This window comes from Petromyzon marinus, chromosome 13 (assembly GCF_048934315.1).
Source record: "Petromyzon marinus isolate PM22_M1 ecotype Great Lakes invasive population chromosome 13, UKy_Petmar_22M1.pri1.0, whole genome shotgun sequence".
Taxonomy (NCBI): Eukaryota; Metazoa; Chordata; class Hyperoartia; order Petromyzontiformes; family Petromyzontidae; genus Petromyzon; species Petromyzon marinus.
In genome coordinates this window covers 12589949-12611004 of record NC_133679.1, presented here as the reverse complement: position 1 = coordinate 12611004, position 21056 = coordinate 12589949, and the positions used below count along the sequence as shown (strand labels likewise).

Sequence of the window (21056 nt, the reverse complement as noted above, 5' to 3'; positions counted from 1 at the left end):
ACAACAAAACAATCCAGAAAAACGCATGTCAAAAATTGTATAAATTGATTTGCATTTTAATGAGGGAAATAAGTATTTGACCCCTCTGCAAAACATGACTTAGTACTTGGTGGCAAAACCCTTGTTGGCAATCACAGAGGTCAGACGTTTCTTGTAGTTGGCCACCAGGTTTGCACACATCTCAGGAGGGATTTTGTCTCACTCCTCTTTGCAGATCTTCTCCAAGTCATTAAGGTTTCGAGGCTGACGTTTGGCAACTCGAACCTTCAGCTCCCTCCACATATTTTCTATGGGATTAAGGTCTGGAGACTGGCTAGGCCACTCCAGGACCTTAATGTGCTTCTTCTTGATCCACTCCTTTGTTGCCTTGGCCGTGTGTTTTGGGTCATTGTCATGCTAGAATACCCATCCACGACCCATTTTCAATGCCCTGGCTGAGGGAAGGAGGTTCTCACACCAAGATTTGACGGTACATGGCCCCGTCCATCGTCCCTTTGATGCGGTGAAGTTGTCCTATCCCCTTAGCAGTAAAACACCCCCAAAGCATAATGTTTCCACCTTCATGTTTGACGGTGGGGATGGTGTTCTTGGGGTAATAGGCAGCATTCCTCCTCCTCCAAACACGGCGAGTTGAGTTGATGCCAAAGAGCTCCATTTTGGTCTCATCTGACCACAACACTTTCACCCAGTTGTCCTCTGAATCATTCAGATGTTCATTGGCAAACCTCAGACGGGCATGTATATGTGCTTTCTTGAGCAGGGGGACCTTGCGGGCGCTGCAGGATTTCAGTCCTTCACGGCGTAGTGTGTTACCAATTGTTTTCTTGGTCACTATGGTCCCAGCTGCCTTGAGATCATTGACAAGATCCTCCCGTGTAGTTCTGGGCTGATTCCTCACCGTTCTCATGATCATTGCAACTCCACGAGGTGAGATCTTGCATGGAGCCCCAGGCCGAGGGAGATTGACAGTTCTTTTGTGTCTCTTCCATTTGCGAATAATCGCACCAACTGTTGTCACCTTCTCACCAAGCTGCTTGTCAATGGTCTTATAGCCCATTCCAGCCTTGTGTAGGTCGACAATCTTGTCCCTGACATCCTTGGAGAGCTCTTTGGTCTTGGCCATGGTGGAGAGTTTGGAATCTGATTGATTGCTTCTGTGGACAGGTGTATTTTATACAGGTAACAAGCTGAGATTAAGACCACTCCCTTTAAGAGTGTGCTCCTAATCTCAGCTCGTTACCTGTACAGTGAGGGAAAAAAAGTATTTGATCCCCTGCTGATTTTGTACGTTTGCTCACTGACAAAGAAATTATCAGCCTATAATTTTAATGGTAGGTTTATTTGAACAGTGAGAGACAGAATAACAACAAGATAATCCAGAAAACGCATGTCAAAAATGTTATGAATTGATTTGCATTTTAATGAGGGAAATAAATATTTGACCCCCTCTCAATCATAAAGATTTCTGGCTCCCAGGTGTCTTTTATACAGGTAACGAGCTGAGATTAGGAGCACACTCTTAAAGGGAGTGCTCCTAATCTCAGCTTGTTACCTGTATAAAAGACACCTGTCCACAGAAGCAATCAATCAATCAGATTCCAAACTCTCCAACCATAGCCAAGACCAAAGAGCTCTCCAAGGATGTCAGGGACAAGATTGTAGACCTACACAAGGCTGGAATGGGCTACAAGACCATTGACAAGCAGCTTGGTGAGAAGGTGACAACAGTTGGTGCGATTATTCGCAAATGGAAGAGACACAAAATAATTGTCAATCTCCCTCGGCCTGGGGCTCCACGCAAGATCTCACCTCGTGAAGCTGCAATGATCATGAGAACGGTGAGGAATTAACCCAGAACTACACGGGAAGATGTTGTCAATGATCTCAAGGCAGCTGGGACCATAGTGACCAAGAAAACAATTGGTAACACACTACGCCGTGAAGGACTAAAATCCTGCAGCGCCCGCAAGGTCCCCCTGCTCAAGAAAGCACATATACATGCCCGTCCGAAGTTTGCCAATGAACATCAAATGATTCAGAGGACAACTGGGTGAAAGTGTTGTGGTCAGATGAGACCAAAATGGAGCTCTTTGGCATCAACTCAACTCGCCGTGTTTGCAGGAGGAGGAATGCTGCCTATGACCCCAAGAACACCATCCCCACCGTCAAACATGAAGGTGGAAACATGCTTTGGGGGTGTTTTTCTGCTTTAGGGGACAGGACAACTTCACCGCATCAAAGGGACGATGGACGGGGCCATGTACCGTCAAATCTTGGTGTGAGAACCTCCTTCCCTCAGCCAGGGCATTAAAAATGGGTCGTTGGATGGGTATTCTAGCATGACAATGACCCAAAACACACGGCCAAGGCAACAAAGGAGTGGCTCAAGAAGAAGCACATTAAGGTCCTGGAGTGGCCTAGCCAGTCTCCAGACATTAATCCCATAGACAATCTGTGGAGGGAGCTGAAGGTTCGAATTGCCAAACGTCAGCCTCGAAACCTTAATGACTTGGAGAAGATCTGCAAAGAGGAGTGGGACAAAATCCCTCCTGAGATGTGTGCAAACCTGGTGGCCAACTACAAGAAACGTCTGATCTCTGTGATTGCTAACAAGGGTTTTGCCACCAAGTACTAAGTCATGTTTTGCAGAGGGGTCAAATACTTATTTCCCTCATTAAAATGCCAATTAATTTATAACATTTTTGACATGCGTTTTTCTGGGTTTTGTTGTTGTTATTCTCTCTCACTGTTCAAATAAACCTACCATTAAAATTATAGACTGATAATTTCTTTGTCAGTGGGCAAATGCACAAAATCAGCAGGGGATCAAATACTTTTTCACTCATTCGTTATTCGCGAGGGATACGTTCCGGAGATGTTCGTAAATAGAAAAATGTGTGTATAATGATATTGGCCGAGGAAACAATTTTATTTAAATTAATTAAGTTAAATACGAATATTAAAAAGCTATTAATACATGAAAATAATCACGACACTTAATATCATCACTTTATTTCATCACTTTATCCCACCACTTTCTCGCATCACATTCTTCCTCATCACCTTATCTCATCGCTGTATCTCCCATCACTTTATCTCATCACTTTCTTGCATCACATTCTCTCTCATCGCTGTATTTCATCACTTTCTTTCTCACTCTCTCTCTCTCGATGCAATCGTGATGCGATTCGCGGATAGCCAAACTCGCTGATAGCAAATTCGTGAATAACTGGATAACACACAGCGTTGACTTTACAAATACTGTGAGTGCCCTCTCCCTTGGCTGAGCCGGTCACATTGTGACCACGCAAAACTCTGTAACCCCGGGCCTCCCCAAGCACCCATTCATTGCCGTGGGCCAAAAATAATATTGACACGGAATGGCAATTAAATATCTCACATGAGAAAACACGAGCAGAGGCTAATTCTGCTGCTGCTGTTGCTGCCCTCAGGGGGATTCGCTGTGGACTTCGCTCCTCCTCAGCTGGGATTTTGTTTGTTTGTTTTTTTTCCAGAGAGAAGATGGAAAAAAACTCGAAGGCAATAAAAAGAAAGGGTAAACTTTAGGACCCACATGTGATTAAGAAATAAATTAATGCAACACAATACAAATTGCGATGTCAAGTTACCCTGCCGCAAGACATTGTGCGTCTCGATTGCCTTGTATGTGGCCTCTAAGACCGGGAAAGGTTGTGCGCATGTTTTTTTTTTTTGCTGAGAGAGACCGGTTGGCCAAAATATAATTTTCTTTTCAACGCTCGTGATTACGATAGCGGATGTAACAGCTGCACATTTTAGCTGAGCATCCCAGTGAGAGAATTGCGCAAGGCATCTTCTGTGACAAAGGGGCCAGTCCAGAACATTAGTGAAGGTTCAATCCTTCACCCTCTTGCTGGGGAAAAATATGCAATTGACATTTTTGGCCAAATTCCTTATGAAAAAGAGCTGGACATCTGTGCTAAAGAGCTCCATATGTCATCGAATTCCGACCGTTAAAATCAAGATTCTGATTTTAAATTGGGACATGTCATCGCTTGCAGGTATCCTGGAAGTAAAAGTTTTAATAATTGTAAAAAGTAAAAATTCAGACAAAGGAATTTGTCTGTACTGTGGACATATTTTCGATCACATTTTCTCTATTAAATTTAGTAGAATTCATTACAATTTTTGTTAATAAGAATGCTTTTCAAAATGTATTATCCCACCCATTGCCAATGCAACAGTACACATGAACAAAAAACAAAAAATGCATTTTGCTAAATAAACGCACTTAATAACAAACATGTATTGAGAATGCCAATAAATATCTCATCAATTTGAGTGCTGACATATCTTCTATTGCGAATGAAAATCCCGGTGTGAATTTAGAAATTCAAGGTCTGATGAAGCTATGAACTGAGAAGCCACGTGGCCTGTGCGAAGAGTTCCATGTCACCGGCAGCCAGGGCTACAGTGCCATCTCGTGGCCAAGGAAATTAAACCCGCCCAGAGGACAATTCAACAAGTCAGAGATGTATTGCTTAATTGAAGCATAGAGGCTGTGCGCTCATCTCATCTTTTACAGACTTGAGCCAGTGGTGAAAATTCCACATTCTTATGACGGGGTCGAATCTATTCGTAGGACAGCCACAAAAAGCGTTTCAGGTTTGATCGATCCCGGGAAGATGACGGGCTGAGTCAACCAGATCACCGATTAAAATCTAAGGCTCAATAGTTCACGATATCTGTTGAGCCTAAGTGTAAGATTGCATTATTTAAGAACTGTGCCAATTATTATTGGGAGTGATGATGATATGGAAATGTGTCCATGACAGATGCAACAATGGACTGTCAGATTTAAGCTGCTACTGGAAGGAAGGCAATACGTCTGGCCTGGCATTAGGCTGATTATACCTAATCGTTATTGGTGTTATTGGCCGTGAGCGGGAATCGAACTCGGGCCACCGGGTTCGTAACGCAGCTCGCTATCCACTACACTATCTTCATCAATAACAAAATACAAAGATCCCCCGTATAGCTTAAAGAGACTGTTGGGACAAGTGCTGTTGGCGAGTAGCAACCTATGAAGGCCGGCACGGCACTCAAGGGGGTGGGTGGCCAGCACCACGCCCGGTCGCCTTTGTCTCCCCAGTGGCGATGTTTACACACCACACCAGGTACTCATTTGAGACTGAGTCGACCTAGGGGAGGCCCAGGACCGGTTCAGATAATCGTCACTGGTATTGGCCGTGAGCGGGAATCGAACTCGGTAACCGGATTAGTAGCGTTAGCTTTCTAACCGCTACGCTACCGCTCCCCACTCAATAACGCACACGCAGAGACGCACACAATTCCCAAAACAGAGAGCAAGCGGAGGAAGATAGGTGCCGATCGTATGCAGGGTGGGTATGGCAACCGAGGACCCCACTTTTCTGCTCAAAAATTGTCTTAGCCCCCACCTCCCCACTGCGTCCGCCTCCACACTTAACCTCCGATGATGAGACAATCATCGCAGCGGATCACTGCTACCAATGAGGATCGCTGCGATCCGCCTTGAACCCCACGCATGCGCTCTCTTTGAATCTACTTCTCTCTCTGCTGCACGGAAAGGGGGGAGAGCGGAGAGGGAGGGGGGCGGGGGGCACACCTGGGGGTTGACACGGGCGAAGGCCCACTAGCGGGTGGGGAGGTGTGGATACTAAAGGTTTTTTGTTTGTTAGATCTTATAAATATAAACGTGTCGTTAAAGCCAACACCACCCGACACAGCCAATTAGTAAGGTTCACAATTCTGACTAATAGCCTGATGAAGATGGTTGTAATCACCGGCGAAAGGTCGGAATCGAATTGTAAATGTTGTAGGTTTACTCTGCAATACACCGGTGTGCTTAAGTAGAAACTAATTGGCATGTTTTGTTTACGTGACAAATCTTATTAGTTGGTTGTGCCGGGTGGTGGCGGGTTTAACGACGCATTTATATCTATGCAATCTAACCCCCAAAAAACGTTATTATGGATATATTGGTACGCGAAAGCCCTACAAATTAACTAACTACTACGTGTTAAACTAAGGTGTGGATGTTAGTGGTGGTGGTGGTGTTGGGGACGCATCGTTCACGGACAGCTCTCCATAGAGTTGTAAAGTAAAACCTCATTCCGGTTCGAGCTGTTGGTGCGCACCACGCATACACAATGGCACAATGAATTAAACGAAACACAATTTGTATTCAAGTGGAATCTCAATGCCAACGCATCTCAAGACGCTGTTCAGGCACACCCGGGGCATATCGAATTTATCGAGAGGGGGGGGGGGGGTTGGCGTTCAGTCATAGGCGCAGGAAAGAAGCGTTCGGAGGTCTCTGAGTACGGACAAGGTGTCAACAGCACGGATGACTGCGAGACAGGGAGTTCCCAAACTATAGGGGCAAAAACATGAGAATGAGCGCATCTACAGACTGAGGAGCGACCTCTCACTGGGAAAAAATATATACGTTGGGCTTACATTTCTCGCAATAACCGTTCTTCGTAACAGATCACTGTGTGATGCACTCTCCAATTTTGGCGCCCATATTAACCACGGGGGATGATGGCCAGATGACCACAGGACTGGGGCGTGTTGGTCTGGTACCAGCTGAGCTTTCTCCTGCCCCCGTAGCCTCCCCGTTAACAATTACCTGAGGGCGCGGAGACACAGAAATGAGCGCCAATTTTGCCCCACGCTCCCCCTCCCCTCTCTCTCTCTCCCTTTAGAATTCCTTGGCCGGTTCTCAAGCGCACCAGGGCTGATGGTGTTAGAGAGGTCACCCTTGAAAATTCTGTTTGTATTTGTTCTGCACAGACGCATGGCAATTCACATTGTGTGTGGTGGTGAGCTGTGTATGTAGTTAGCTGTGGGTGTGTTTCGTGAGCAGTGTGTGTTATCAAATGTGTGTATGGTGGTGAGCTGTGTGATGGTGGTGAGTTATGTAATGGCGGTGAAATGTGAGTGTGGTGCCGAGATGTGTGGTGGTGAGCTGTGTGGTGGTGGTGGTGAGCTGTGGGGTGGTGAGCTATGCATATGATGGAGGTGATCTGTGTGGAAATGTCGTGGTGTGCTCTGCGATGCATTTTTCTTATATATCACAATACATTTGTGAATCACACTGCAGCCTTAAAAGGGAAACAAATATTGGTGACGTTTTGGGCAAGGATCCTTCTTCATGAAATTCACTTTGTCCTTGTTCGTGCCATGAAGAACGGCCATTGTACAAAACATCGCCTATTATATATATTTATTTTTACTTCGAGGGTCACGCAGTGTTATGGACGAGTGTGTTGATATTTTAGTTAATAATTCTAATGTATAACGCAAAATTCCATCCTAGGACCCCAATGCGCTATGCATGGAAAGCAGGAAACAAAAACAGAAGCAGGGCAACCGACCAAGCTAAAGAGGGAAGGCCACTTTAAATAGACGGTGTTTTCAAAACAGACTTCAATATATTTCATAATAAAGGTTTTTGGGTTAGATCGCGTTATTTATAAATGTGTTATACCCCTCCACCACCCGACACGGCCAAACAGTAAAAAATGTGTCACGTTTACAAAAGACAAATAGTTCACTACTTTAACTCACCGGTGTGTTGAAGAGTGAATCAACATAATTTAAAATTTTGAGTACGCCGTTTCGCTGGTCATTACATCCAGCATCATCGGGCTATTTGCCAGAATGGTAAGGCCCTCCACTCGCTCCCGGTCTTAAATAGAGCAGCAGGGTGACGTCATCTTTTAACTCAATCTGGTGCAGTGATTTGAAGCGGAGAGGGGGAGGATATTGTAATTATATAATAGATTGGTAATCATTCAATTGTTATTCATTGGTATTTGTTTCCCCTATAAGGAATTGTAATTGTAATACTGTATATATTTTATTTAATAATACGCTTCCAGGCCGCACTGAGCCTGTAGCTGTCAGAGCCATTAAAGTTATTTGTATTTCTATCAATTTCAATGGATTTTAAATTATGTTGATTCACTCTTCAACACACCGGTGGGCTAAAGTAGTGAACTATTTGTCTTTTGTAAACGTGACACATTTTTACTGTTTGGCCGTGTCGGGTGGTGGAGGGTTACGATACATGTATAAATAACGCGATCTAACCCAAAAACCTTTATTATGAATAATATGGGTCGCGAAAGCCTACGTGTTCAATATATTTACCGACTCTGATTGCCTGATTTCAAGGGGCAATGCGTTCCATTGCTTGGGTGCCACGCTAACAAAGCCCGATCACCAAAAGAGTGCAACTTAGAAACTGGGAGTGCTGACCTTGATAGACTCTATAAATGTATTAGATCTTGCAAGTAATGTGGGGTAATTGTGCTTGTGCACCACTGCCAACGCAGCAGCAGCATTACCAAATAATTAGTATATCACGACGGCTGCGCCAAGAGTGTTGTTGTTGTTGTCAATCGGATTTCTCACCTGTGGAGGTGTGGACACGAGGGATGGAGAGAAAAGTCACGCCTCTCGAGGATAGGTAACATCTGACGGAAGATGATGGACATCTAATAATAACGCCGTTTATCAACATCACCACGTCTTCCAGATGCCCCTATGGACATCAGATTTTGTTCTCCATCGCACTCGCCAACATCGTCACCACGGGAGGTAATGTTGATGAGTCACACATACGCACACGGGGCCAGCGTTGAAATTACTACTGTGGGATTTATTTACACGGGGCAACCTCATTTGATTAACAAATTACGAACGATGATAATGAACTTATGTATTGATCATGATGCATATTGATAGATTGCTGCTGCCGATGATGATTGGTATTGATGATGAGGAAGATTGATGCCAATGATGATAATGATGGGGCTGGCGGTAAAGATGATGATTAAGATGCTGCCGAGGTCCTTCTGGGGAGGTTGATTTTTGGGTGATAATGAATGATGACGAATGATGATAATGAATGATGACGTGAACGATGATGATGAGGATAATGCGTGGACTGAATTCACATCCCAAACTGCAATCTCTCCTGCGATGACAGCTGTGTGCTATCGCGAGCGAAGCACAGCCTCTGCTCAACTCAGGGCTGTGATGCGGCCTAGCGGTAGCGCCTTCGCGGAATGTTGCAAAGGATCACGGTTCGACTCCAGCAGGTCGCCCTGATTAATACTGCGGGCGCTATAGAAAATATCATTTAAGGGAACAAGTACATGTATAGAGCACATTTCCACAAGGTATTCAAGGCGTTGTACATGATGAATGAATACGAACATTTTTTTACATAGGGAGGACAAATTAAGAAGCAGCTGAGCTAATGAAGAGAACAGAAAGGAAGAGAGGGAATATGCGTCTCTTGAGGCATGGGTTAAACTATGCAAACTACTGAAATCTATTAAACTAATTTTATTTGACCAGGTAAGGCCCACTGAGCTATATAGCTCTTTTTCAGAAGCCACCTTGCCATACATGACAGCTCAACGAAGTAGCTTATCACGTGGAAATTTACAGCAGCCAAATACTCTAAACGCATGCGGAATCTAAATGTGGAGGGAAAACCCGGAGGACGAGAAAAATCGACGCAACCACGGAGAGACATGCAAACTCTAAATATACAGCAGGCGTCAGGGTCGGGATCGAACCCATGACCTCCTACATACCAGGCGAGGTAGTTAACATCTCGCCACTGTTAACACTCCACGCCATCTGCTTCGGAGTGCAGGTTAAATATCCCATGGCGTCATTTGCAAGAGTAGGCCGTTGTGTGCCGGCACCAAGGCCCACATTTGCCAAATTTAAAAAATCAACGGCAAAATCACTCAATTGAGATCATCTGCACGTAGCGGAAAACAATCATCGGCTCCGACTGGCAGCAGACCGGGTGTCACTCTTACCAATTTGACTCATCCTGGTCCCTTGAGGAGTTGTCACCCGGTTAAACAAAGTACACTCGACACTTCAACTCGTATCCATCTCAACTGGCGGTCAATTTTAAAGCAGACAGACAGCAGCACCATCCTTAAATATCCAGCTCCGAATAAATAAATAAATAAGTGAAAGGAAATTATGATCTTCACCCAAATGCCTTGCAAGACACTAGGCGGTGGGTTCGTTTATAAACACAGGGCCCCAGAGAAAGGCGATGATGCATACGCGAGCCAATTATCTTTGTTTTACTTTTAATTGCTTAAAGGTATTCAGTTGAATCCCCAAACTGCGGAAATGCCATCCTTTATATTACATGTAAAGTATGATAAATTGGAACGCAGCTTAGCAAACGTGCAGAGATAATTATACAAAGCAAGAAACTTCATTATTATATAATTAAAATACACGAGGCAGCTTCCCTACCCGCAGATATAGATTAAGGCCATTTTTCTTATTTATAGAACACCGCGGTGATGATTATATCTACACCGCTCCCGATACTCACTTGATGCCGAGTTGACCTGGATATGGGCGGCTGATAATGGGTTCCGCTTACGAATGCCAATTGGATCTACCGATGATGATATTCATCATGGCCTGGAATTAAACCTGGGTTGCTGGAATTGTAGTGCAGTCTCGTGCTGACGATACCTCTCCAATGTGTTTCGGGTCGCACCGCGTGTTGTTTGACATGGTGTCCCGACGTTTCGCTCCACGTGCTGGGAGCTTCTTCAGCAACTGAATAATTGAATGTCCTCCGGGACAAGCTCCCAGTACCCCTGGTAAACAAATATGATGATGTGCACACCACGTACGCAACACACAATCAAGACAAATACTTCCCGCACAGCCTTACCAGACTATTGGGGCAAACGCTGTTAGCGAGCACCTATGAAGGGAGGCAGGGCACACGTGGGGTTGGTGGCCAACACCACGCCCGGCCACCTTTGTCTCACGAGTAGCGATATTTTACACATCGCACCAGCTACTCACTTTAGGCTGAGTCTACACACAGCACACACACGACACATATACTGGAACACACAAAGACACGCATAGATTCCGCACGTGACGGCATTCGTGGCTCTAACGCCCGTGCTTTAAATGTCAGCAGGCGATGTTGCATGACTTCGCGGCGTTGACATTGCCTTAGCCACCACCGCGATGCGCCACCGCTGGACGCCTACGGGTCCAGCGAGGTCGTGGCTTTTTAAAAAAAAACCTTCCTCCTCCGCCTCCTCGGACCCGTCATCGTCGACGTGCCGTCAAACTTCAAGTGTCACGCACGGGGAACACAACCTCACCTCACCCAGTTGACCCTTCGCGAGCGGCGGGCAACTTTTTTTCAGTAGCTGTCAAAAAAGCTCTCTATGGGAAGAGCACATGGGCTACCACACGCATCATTGGATCTCTGTATAGGAAGAGGTGCTCGCTAACAGCACTTGCAACTACCTCTCCGTTAAAGGCTATACGGGGGTTCATTGTCTTTGTTGTCTTTCCATACTTTCACTGTGTCTGTAGGACGCCCACTGTTGATGAGAGGCCGATGTGAACCCTGACCAGGATTTAAACTGTGAACCTTCCACTTGCGAGTTGAGTTGCTGTGTCGCAATACGTACCTGGGCTGATATCACTCTTCACTGATGTTAGCGAGTTGAGTTGCTGTGTCGCAGTACGTACCTGGCTGATATCACTCTTCACTGATGTTAGACGTGGCTGGGAATCGCAACTTAGGTCACCGGGTTCGTAGTGCAGCAGTGCTAACCAAGGCACGACTGCTCCACTCACAGTCGATCACGTTGTGGGTTTAAAATGTTCCCGTTGTATTTTTAAAAATATATATTTGTGCTTCATTTTTTAAATTAATTATGCTAACCAGATTCTCATCTCTGTATCAGAAAAAAAATGCACCTAACATATGTTTCTTCACATAAAAATAAAAAATATATTTTCGAGTGTATCAGACTATTGACCTAGATTTAAATTAAACAGCAGCATTTGTTGAAGCGAGATATCTCTGCCGTGGTTTTGACCTTTGCATGACATCAGTAGAGTCAGACTTTGTGAATTACCACCGGTCTGCTAAATATTATGAACGAGAGCATTCCCTCTTAACGAAGGGCCCATACAAAAGACAATATTATCAGGTTAGAAAAATGGGTCATGTACATTGGGTTATAATTTACATTGATGCACGCTTCAACGTGCATATATATCTATAACTATCTATAGTTTATAGTATTTTAGGAGGAATTATGAATTGAGTCACACATTAATGTCATATTTGCAAGTTCAAGATACAAGCATTGCATGGCATGTGTGAAACATGTTTTTTTTCTAATAATATACGTTGCCTGTAATGGGTTGACGTGACTCCGTGCAGCCACTAGGGGCCGCTACATTCACAATGTTGTTCAAAAAAACCTGATTGATTCTATGATCGAATCGCGACCATGAATAGCCTGGATGGACTGGTCAATCGTAAAAGCTCTGTTGGCCAGAAGGTGTTAAGAGGTGGAATGTGTATATTTCATGATCATAAAATAATAGAATGGAAAATTACCCAATCTTAAGTTAAAATCAATATTATTTACTATTTTCAGGGAGGAAATTACTCGCAGAGATTTCATTTTCACTGTCCATTTCAGCTCTGCTGTATAGTTTATTCCAATGAGATGAAATGTATTATTATTAAACATACAGATTTTTGATAAGCTTTCTTGGTGGTGCAGTCTGTCCTCCCGGAGAACCCAAAGTAATTGATATTTTAATGAAACAAATAACAAAAAACACGCAATTGTGATTCTCTGTCACAAACACCTGCCCGTGGCGGCTGTGTTACACAGATAGATATACTATTCATCTAGAGCGGCAAGCCAAACCATCGCTTCTCATTGTGAAGTCTTTCTCGTTTCGAACAGTCGTTTTTAATTTGTTTCCGTGGCTTTGAGATGAGAGCCGACCAATAAGCCCTGGCTCCCCGGCTCCTCGCGCATCGCACAAAGCGGAGGAATATGATTAAAGCGTCGCGTCGCGTGCGTCCTTGGATTCCTTTCATCACAATCAGAGGCGCCCCCTCCCTGTTTAACGGAGCTGTTCCTAGCGCAGCACGGGGCACCCGTTGTCCCCTCGCTGCCAAGCGAACATGACAGACAGTGCCGTGCTGTATATTTCATAAATAATCATTTTCATTTTTTTTTCTAACTGTGCTGTCACAAGGTGAAGGCGTCCGGGCAGAACTCACGCAGTAAAGGACATCAATCGCTCCACCGTACGTGTGTTAAGAGAACAGTCCACGGAAGCATCTTTCATAGCACTGCTTCTAAAAAACCTTTCAATTGATCATTGTTTTTTTTGTAATCAACGGACGAAGGAACAACACTTTCAACCACACCCGTGCGAAGAGAAATGTTCGTCACACGACTAACTGGAATTTATTTTGAAAAATGTAATAATTATTAAAAAATTATTTTATCAATTTATTATATTATATCAATTTATTATATTATTTGGGTCTTTGGGTATTTCGTTCTTTTGGTTCTTTGGGTCTTTCGGCAAAGCAGGGGTGGGGAACCTTTTTTTCTGCGAAGGGCCATTTGGATATTTATAACATCATTCGCGGGCCATACAAAATGATCAACTTATAAATTAGCCTGTTGTTTTCGGTCAAACATTTAATTAACTCACCCTTAACGTGATAGCTGGAACTGCTTCTCTTTGGCGAGGCGTGTGATGTTAGCTGGTATTGATGATGTTGCTGCTTTTCCAGGTTTGCTCCTAGATTTATTGAATTTCGAGTCCCGCCTGCGGTTGCCTTGGCACGGCCAGACCCAAATGATTTTCGCAGTCCTCACACGGCCCGCGGGCCGGACATTCCCCACCCCTACGGTAAAGTAACGTAGACAGGTTAAACACTTTTTTTTACAGAAAACTACGATGTTTCGATCGCAACACAAGCGGTCGTCATCAGGTCCACCTATCCACGTGACTTTACCGAAAGACCCAAAGAATATGAATTCATGCAGTCACGAAAGTTTTTAAGTCAAGATTACACGAATGTACTTTGCCTGGTCATCAATGGCAGCACCAAGAAAAAACAGCCTGTTAAATTATTATATTATCAAAAATTTTTTAATGATTATTACGAGACTCCAGCGCTGTCCTCCAGACAGTCTCGTCCCTTCACCTGATGAAGGCCGCTTGTGTTGTGGCCGAAGCGTCGTGAGAATATTATTGTGTTATTTTATTTTATCAATTTATTATTTTATTCTCATTCTACGTGACTTTACCGAAAGAACCAAAGAAGATGAATCCTTGCAGTCACGAAAGCTTTAAATCGAAACCCAAATCATACTTCAGTTAACTTCCCCTTGCTAGCCCGGTTTAATCACGAGCAGCTGCAATCAGGATTCTAACCCAGGAAACGCATGCATTACTAACTACTCTAACCACCTTGCGTAGACCTGTCTATTCATTTTACAATCTGACTCTGGCGTTCAGTGAAAGATAATCGGACGACGAAAGGGTCTTCGAGAGCGTCCATCCACCAGACAGATGCGAGGAATCCTCACAGCGTTCCACGAGACCAGTTCTGCTGACCATAGCCGTGCACTGGAACATTTACAGGCATCCTCAGTACAACCCCCCTACCACGTGTGTGTGCCGTGGCACATGTATGCAGTGACACGTACAACACACACATTCATATAAGTGCAAACACAGTAGCACACTCATTGGCACGCATGTGCAGGATGGCGTCGCGCACACACAGATAACGCAAGATGGCACACACGGTGGCACAAATGCGCGAAACATCACGCTCACATATTGCTATACACAATGCCGCACAGTGGCCAACATCGTGACACAAACATGCCTAGTGGCACAAAGACAAAAAAAACATCCCCCGTGTAGCCTTAACACAGTACTCAGATTGTAAATGTTGTGGCTTGGCTCTCCAACACACCGGTGTGCTGTACTAGTAACAAATTGGCATGTCCTGTTTACGTGACAACCCTTACTAGTTGGTTGTGTCGGGTGGTGGCGGGTTTTAACGACACATTGTTATATTTACACGATCTAACCCAAATATACCCCCTCTATTATGGAGCCGTAACACTCTGTTGGGGCAAGTACTGTTAGAGAACACCTATTAAGGCCAGCACGGTACATGAGGGGGTGGGGGTGCCCAGCAGCACCACACCCGACCGCCTTTGTCTCTCCAGTATCGATGATTTTTACACACCGCACTAGATCTAGGGGAGGCCCAGGACCGGTTCAAATAATCGTCACCGGTGTTGGCCGTGAGCGGGAATCGAACCCGTGTCGCCGGGTTCGTAGCGCAGCGCGCTAACCACTACACTACCTCGAGCAGCGGCACGCGCACACACAGGCACCCAAAGACAGAGACACATACACACCGCATTGTGAGTCATGTGCGTTGATTGGTGGCCCTACCCGCTGGTACGAGTGGTTTCCTAATTGGGATTGCTATCATTGTCCATATTCGTCTTCTTATTCCGTAGTGCGCCTATTATAGCGGTGCCCAGCTTTTTCCAAGCCGCTCAAACACCCAAGGGAAATAAGTCGGGGTGGGTGTGGGGGGAGGGTGTGGAGAAGGAGGCCAAACGACCACTCCACGAGTGACTGGCACGTCATGGTTCTATATCGTTGTGCGCCGCCACATCGCCGTGAGATGGAGACGTTTCAAAGCGCACCGCGAGCAGCGTGACAGCACCTCGTGTCAGAACGACCAACACTTTTTAACAGACTCTGCAAAGCGTGCCTTCACTTGGCAATTATACCAGGTTTTTTTGTGGGGGGGGGGGGGGTTTCGGAGTGGTGCTGTTCACCTCTCCGATGCGTTTCCGTGGTTGTACCACACGTTGTCCGGCATGATGTCCGACGTTTCGCTGCACGTGCTGGGAGCTTTCAGTTCCTAGAGACAGTACACATTACCAAGGACGTGGGATGAAACGTCAGACATGATGCCAAACGATATGTAATACAAATGTAAAACTCATCAGATTGTTTATTATGAATAGAGAACCCGTGGCTCTGCAACTGTAAATAAGAGACAGCAGTCATTTTCATACTTTTCTCACTATCATGTACTCGGAGCATTACAGTAATTAGCTTTTTTATGTAATAGTGAAATTGCATAAACCATCGCGCAAACTCCGGTAATCCTCGCAGCAGCTTTTGGCTAACAATCAAACAATTACGGTCACCGCATCACGCGCTTTCAGATGTACTTCTGCGGCCGTCTGGAACGCTCTTCAGTTCCGATAGTAGGAAGCCACTGGGAGCTATGCACTTCTAAATCCATCTAAAAAACTCAACTTCTTTAGAAACGTTTTTTTTTAAGTTGAGTTTGTTGTCCTTCCACTGAACCTCCGATTAGCATGGTTGGCTATGTACGGTACAAAACAAGTTCAACATGCATACATAGGAAGTGACTGACTCAGAGACACTAAGAGCAGGAGGCAATTTGTTTATTCACGGCCTTAACAGTTCACACTTGGTAACTACAGCTCCCAGTCAGGACAGCTGGTAGACTGCCTGACTCGTGAAGGCGGAGGCGACGGCGTCGACTCCAGCAGCACGGCGGAATCTCGCTCCAAACGACAGCCACGAGGTCCCCTCCCTCTTGTACTGTCAGCGTGGCCTGGCTCCGCCCCGGGGACAGGTACTCCACCCCGACAGGAAGAAATGTATTTCCCCTCTGAGTGGCGGGAAACGGGCCGAGGATGTCGGGGGCAACGAGCTCAACACAACCTTTGACCATGTGGTTACGCAGCCTCCGACATTCTGGGCCGAAAGAAGTCGCGCTTCAGGGTCAACAAAGTTTTCCGCACCCCAAGGTGCATTAACTTCACGTGAACAGCCCGTGTAGCTCTACCTCGCAGAGCAGTTGGCACAACGATGCAGTAAGATGCACTTCCTCATCCCACCCCATCAACAGCCCATCAAGAAGGGCTGTGAAAGACATTCCCGCTGGTACCTTTTTACTATCCCTTGTTCCGACACGACGCCGTGATTTTAACAAGGAGGCATCCTCCACCTGGAGGCGGCCCCATTCAATCGTGTTGTCATCAGGAACAGTTGCCACGGGTTGTGGAACATTAACCGTGTGCACGGCAGGTTCACATCGGCCGTCACCCGTCAAACACGCCCAGCGGCCATCTCGGTGGTAACCGCGACAACGCGTCCGCATTACAGTGATGTGCCCCTTTCCTGTAGGTGACCGTGAAGGAGTATTCCTGCAAAATTTCAAACCAGCGGGGAAAGTTGGCCGGACGGCTGGTCAACCCGCAACGCATATTGAAGAGCCGCGTGGTCTGTGCATGCAACAAATTGCCTACCGTAAAGATATGGCCTGTACTGCCGTACGAAACGCACAATAGCCAACAATTCGCGGAGCGTCACACAACAACGCTGCTCTGCGGGTTGGAGCTCTGCTGTTTCCCGTGCTTGCCCGACGGTGACGGTCGAGCTACCCCGCCCGCTGCCCCCGTGCTGCAGCATCGTCGGCAGGCGCTGCAACTCCGAGCTGGACAACCAGCTCGGCCGCAGCAGAGCACAAGCCCCTCGAGACGTGCATTGTGCTCGTGCCACCATTCTCAGGCCGGCGGCAGCGAGGAATTGACGCCCCCTCTCATGCTGCTCTTCAGGGATCGCCGCCTCAGGACGAATCTCCGGGGTCCTCGATTCCGGGGCTGTCGGGGAGATAACGTCCCCGTCGTCCTCATCGCCAGAGGACACAATAGTTGGAGCCTTCTTCTTGGCCGACTTGGACATACTGACTAACTCTTTAACACTTCTGACTCCAAATGTAGTGACTGACTCAGAGACACCAAGGGCAGGAGGCACTCTGTTTATTAACACGGCCTTAACAGTTCACACTTGGTAACTACGGTTTCCAGACAGGACAGCTGGTAGACTAACTTACTGGCGACGCCGAGATGGTGAAGACGGAGACGACGGCAAGGACTCCAGCAACACGCCGGGGATCCCGCTCCAAACGACAGCCCTGAGGTCCGCTCCCAGGTACCCTCTTTTACTGTCAGCGTGGCCTGGCTTCGCCCCAGCCACGCCCCCCTTCTGGAACCTACCAGCGGGTTCTCGATGTGTCCCTTGCGTAACCTTTCCCCTACATCCCTCTCTCTGGTCTATCACGTGACCTGCCGTCAGTCAGGGCTGCTGTAGCTGCAGATCCCCTTCCATGTCAGCAGCCAGCGCTCCGCTGTTAAGTGACCGATTCTATGTCACTACAATACAAAAAGCCAAAATAATATTTAACGTAAGATTTATTGTTATATTCTCTGGGATTTAAACAATATTCTGGCGAAATCAATACATTAATAGGAGCCCATATGGAAAAGTTAGGGGATATTTTAATTAAATGTGGTCAGTTTTCTGTGTTTGTTACTACCACCTCTTCGGTGTCACTTTCAATCAAATGTCTTCTCAACTTTTTCTTGCAACGTTTCAAATAAATGCAATGCTTATTGTTGCACGGAAATTCCTGTGTAGCCAGTTACCCAGCGAGTTTTAGTAGCAACAGCCCACAGTTATTGTTGGAGCGGAGAGGAGCCCAGCCAGCAGCCAGCCTGGAAACTCGGGGCATAGATTATTATTCTCAGAAATGGAGTTTAAAATGTTTAATCACGAAAATAAATTTAAGATGTCGTTTGCGTGATGTCAATGGTGACTGAGCTAAGGCCATCTCTTATTGTCTTTCCACTACACTCGAAAATTACATTTTATTATTGGTGCCTGAAAGCTGGATTTGAGCCAGGATCTCAGCGTCACCAGCTAACTGCTCTGAATCGGTATCGAGGCCACCTGGCTGCATCTTTGAAGATAATGAATTCTGGTACTCATATTCTTGGTTCTTTCGGTAAAGTCACGTAGAAGGGAAACAATTAAATGATAAAAATATGAATCCCTGCAGTCACGAAAGCTTTAAATCAAAATTCAGGTACTGTTTGCTGCCACCAATTGGCCTGGCATTTAAAATGTTCCCCGTGGGCAACTGTCTTGGGGAGGAAATTGTGAGTGGAGCTTTTATGTTTGCACTTTACTCGGCACAGAAACCCGTGGCAATGTCATAATCCTGATGCTCGCTTCAATTTTGACACATTACATTGAAAGGCAGCATGTTTAAGTGGTGGTTTTTACCTGAGTGATGTGTTAATCTGAAAAAATGGAACATTACCGCTTGTGTAATCCGTTGCAGACAATTGCAGGCAATACAGAGTAATTTCCGCACGGCAAACGTGAATGCAGAGCAGTTTGGAGTTGATTTGTTGCGTGGATGATCTTGTTCAGCCAGCTTCCCGGCTATTTTACAAAAGGAAGACCCGTGGTGTGTGAGCAGAGCAGCAACACAAAGAGAGAACGAGTACAGGGTCCCTTGAGGAATATTGTGCAACTAACAAACGACATATTTGATGGTCGTAAATGAAACCCATGCCAATATTTCAAAATATATAATGACATTAAAGGCACCAAAAAAAAGGTACGGTGCATGTGCAAGCAAGCTCTATATTTTAGTCTAACAGTGACATAAACACACACAAATAAAAAAAAATAAACATGTGGGAGCAACAGGCGCCAGAAAAAGGTTAGGTATAGATGCAAGTAAGCCATGTGTATTTGGTTTAATAGGGAAATAAAGAAGGGGAGGGAAGAGAGGGAACGAAGCTGTAGAGCTGCGAACAAGGTTTGCTTCAGGCGATTTGGGTTTTGTGAAGCCCGATTCATGAGTTTTGATCAGGAATCCAACTGAAATCTCACAACGGTGGGGTCTGCACAGCTAACCGTGTCATCTAAAGCACCAAGCGGATAGATGCTTTACGCGCCAAACGAATACAGGCTAATTGAGGAAAGGAGAGTTGTTTTATTATTTCTATGAAATCGCGAACAAATAATGAAAAAAAAATTCCTTACAATTCAACGTGGCTTATAAATAATGCATTTCATTTGTCTTGCCTACACCTTTCATCTCCAATAGTGCAAAGTGTTAACAAAATGTGACTCTCGGCAGATCATTCATTATTTTGTTTCTCTCTCAATATATATCTCCCACACATCACTCGTCCTTCAGAGTCCTGGTGATGTTTGGAGAAACATTTGCAATTTTCAACTCGGGCACATTAAGAAACAGCAGTTTTCCCATTTGCATGGCAATATGCTGACTGTATCCTGCGTTTTGTCTGCGGCACTCGCACGCAGACCTCGGTACAATGGGTCGCAGCACACCGCTCTTAGTCACAACATGTCGCAGCACAAATTGGTGGCACCTAAGAGGTGGAGACACTTCAGTGGGACGGATGCACATCTTCTTGTGCAGACAGAGCCACTCGTGAGCGATTGCTGTATTGATTCCACGGTGTTCTAACAGCAGCTTAGTAAGAACGAATGTGGTTCAAATAGAGGCGAGTCTATGTGTACTCTGTAAGTAAAACAAATACGATTACAAAACGTATACTTTTCAAATTGAGGCGGCTGATATATAATGCAGTGCAAAAAAATGTTGCACTGCATTATTCGTTTCTATTGTTGGGCGATATTATGTCGGTATAATGTCAATTGCATTCTACTATAACCCTCCACCACCCGACAGAGCCATTCAAATCAAATTCTCACGTGGCCAAATACGCCAATTGATTTGGTTTTTCAGGAAAACGGAGGAACGCTGGGAAGCAAACAACATTTCTAGAATTGCATGGACGACGTTTCTCTGGAAAATTACACCCAGCGTCGTCTTCAGGTGTTGACAAAAGCTCATCTCACACGAGAAAGCTGTGAGCAGCTTCTTTGGCGGAATCTCCAACGAAACGTCGTTCGTAAAAAAATAAAAAATAAAAATTTTGCTTGCACGAATATCTGAACCGACCATGGGCCTTTCCTATAGGTCGACTCAGATTTAAATAAGTACCTTGTGCGGTGTGTAGACATAAGCACTGGGAAGGCAACGGCTGCTGGGCGCGGTGCTGGCGATCCACCCCCTCCCGTGCATGCCACGGTGTTGAGATGTTAACTACCTCGCCTGTATGCGGTAGGGCGTGGGTTCGATCACAACCCTGACGCCCGCTGTATATTTGGAGTTTGCGTGTCTCTCTTCTTACGGTCACGTGGGTTTTACT

At 45.6% G+C, this 21056-nt stretch overlaps 1 long non-coding RNA gene across 1 annotated transcript in view; it reads right to left on the bottom strand.

The window, feature by feature from the left end:
- Positions 1-8072, bottom strand: part of LOC142924436 (uncharacterized) — a 70651-nt gene extending 62579 nt beyond the window's left edge. Inside the window, exon 1 of the long non-coding RNA XR_012941659.1 lies at positions 7594-8072. This is a non-coding gene — a long non-coding RNA (uncharacterized LOC142924436). The remainder of the gene's footprint in view (positions 1-7593) is intronic.
- Positions 8073-21056: the final 12984 nt, after the last annotated feature.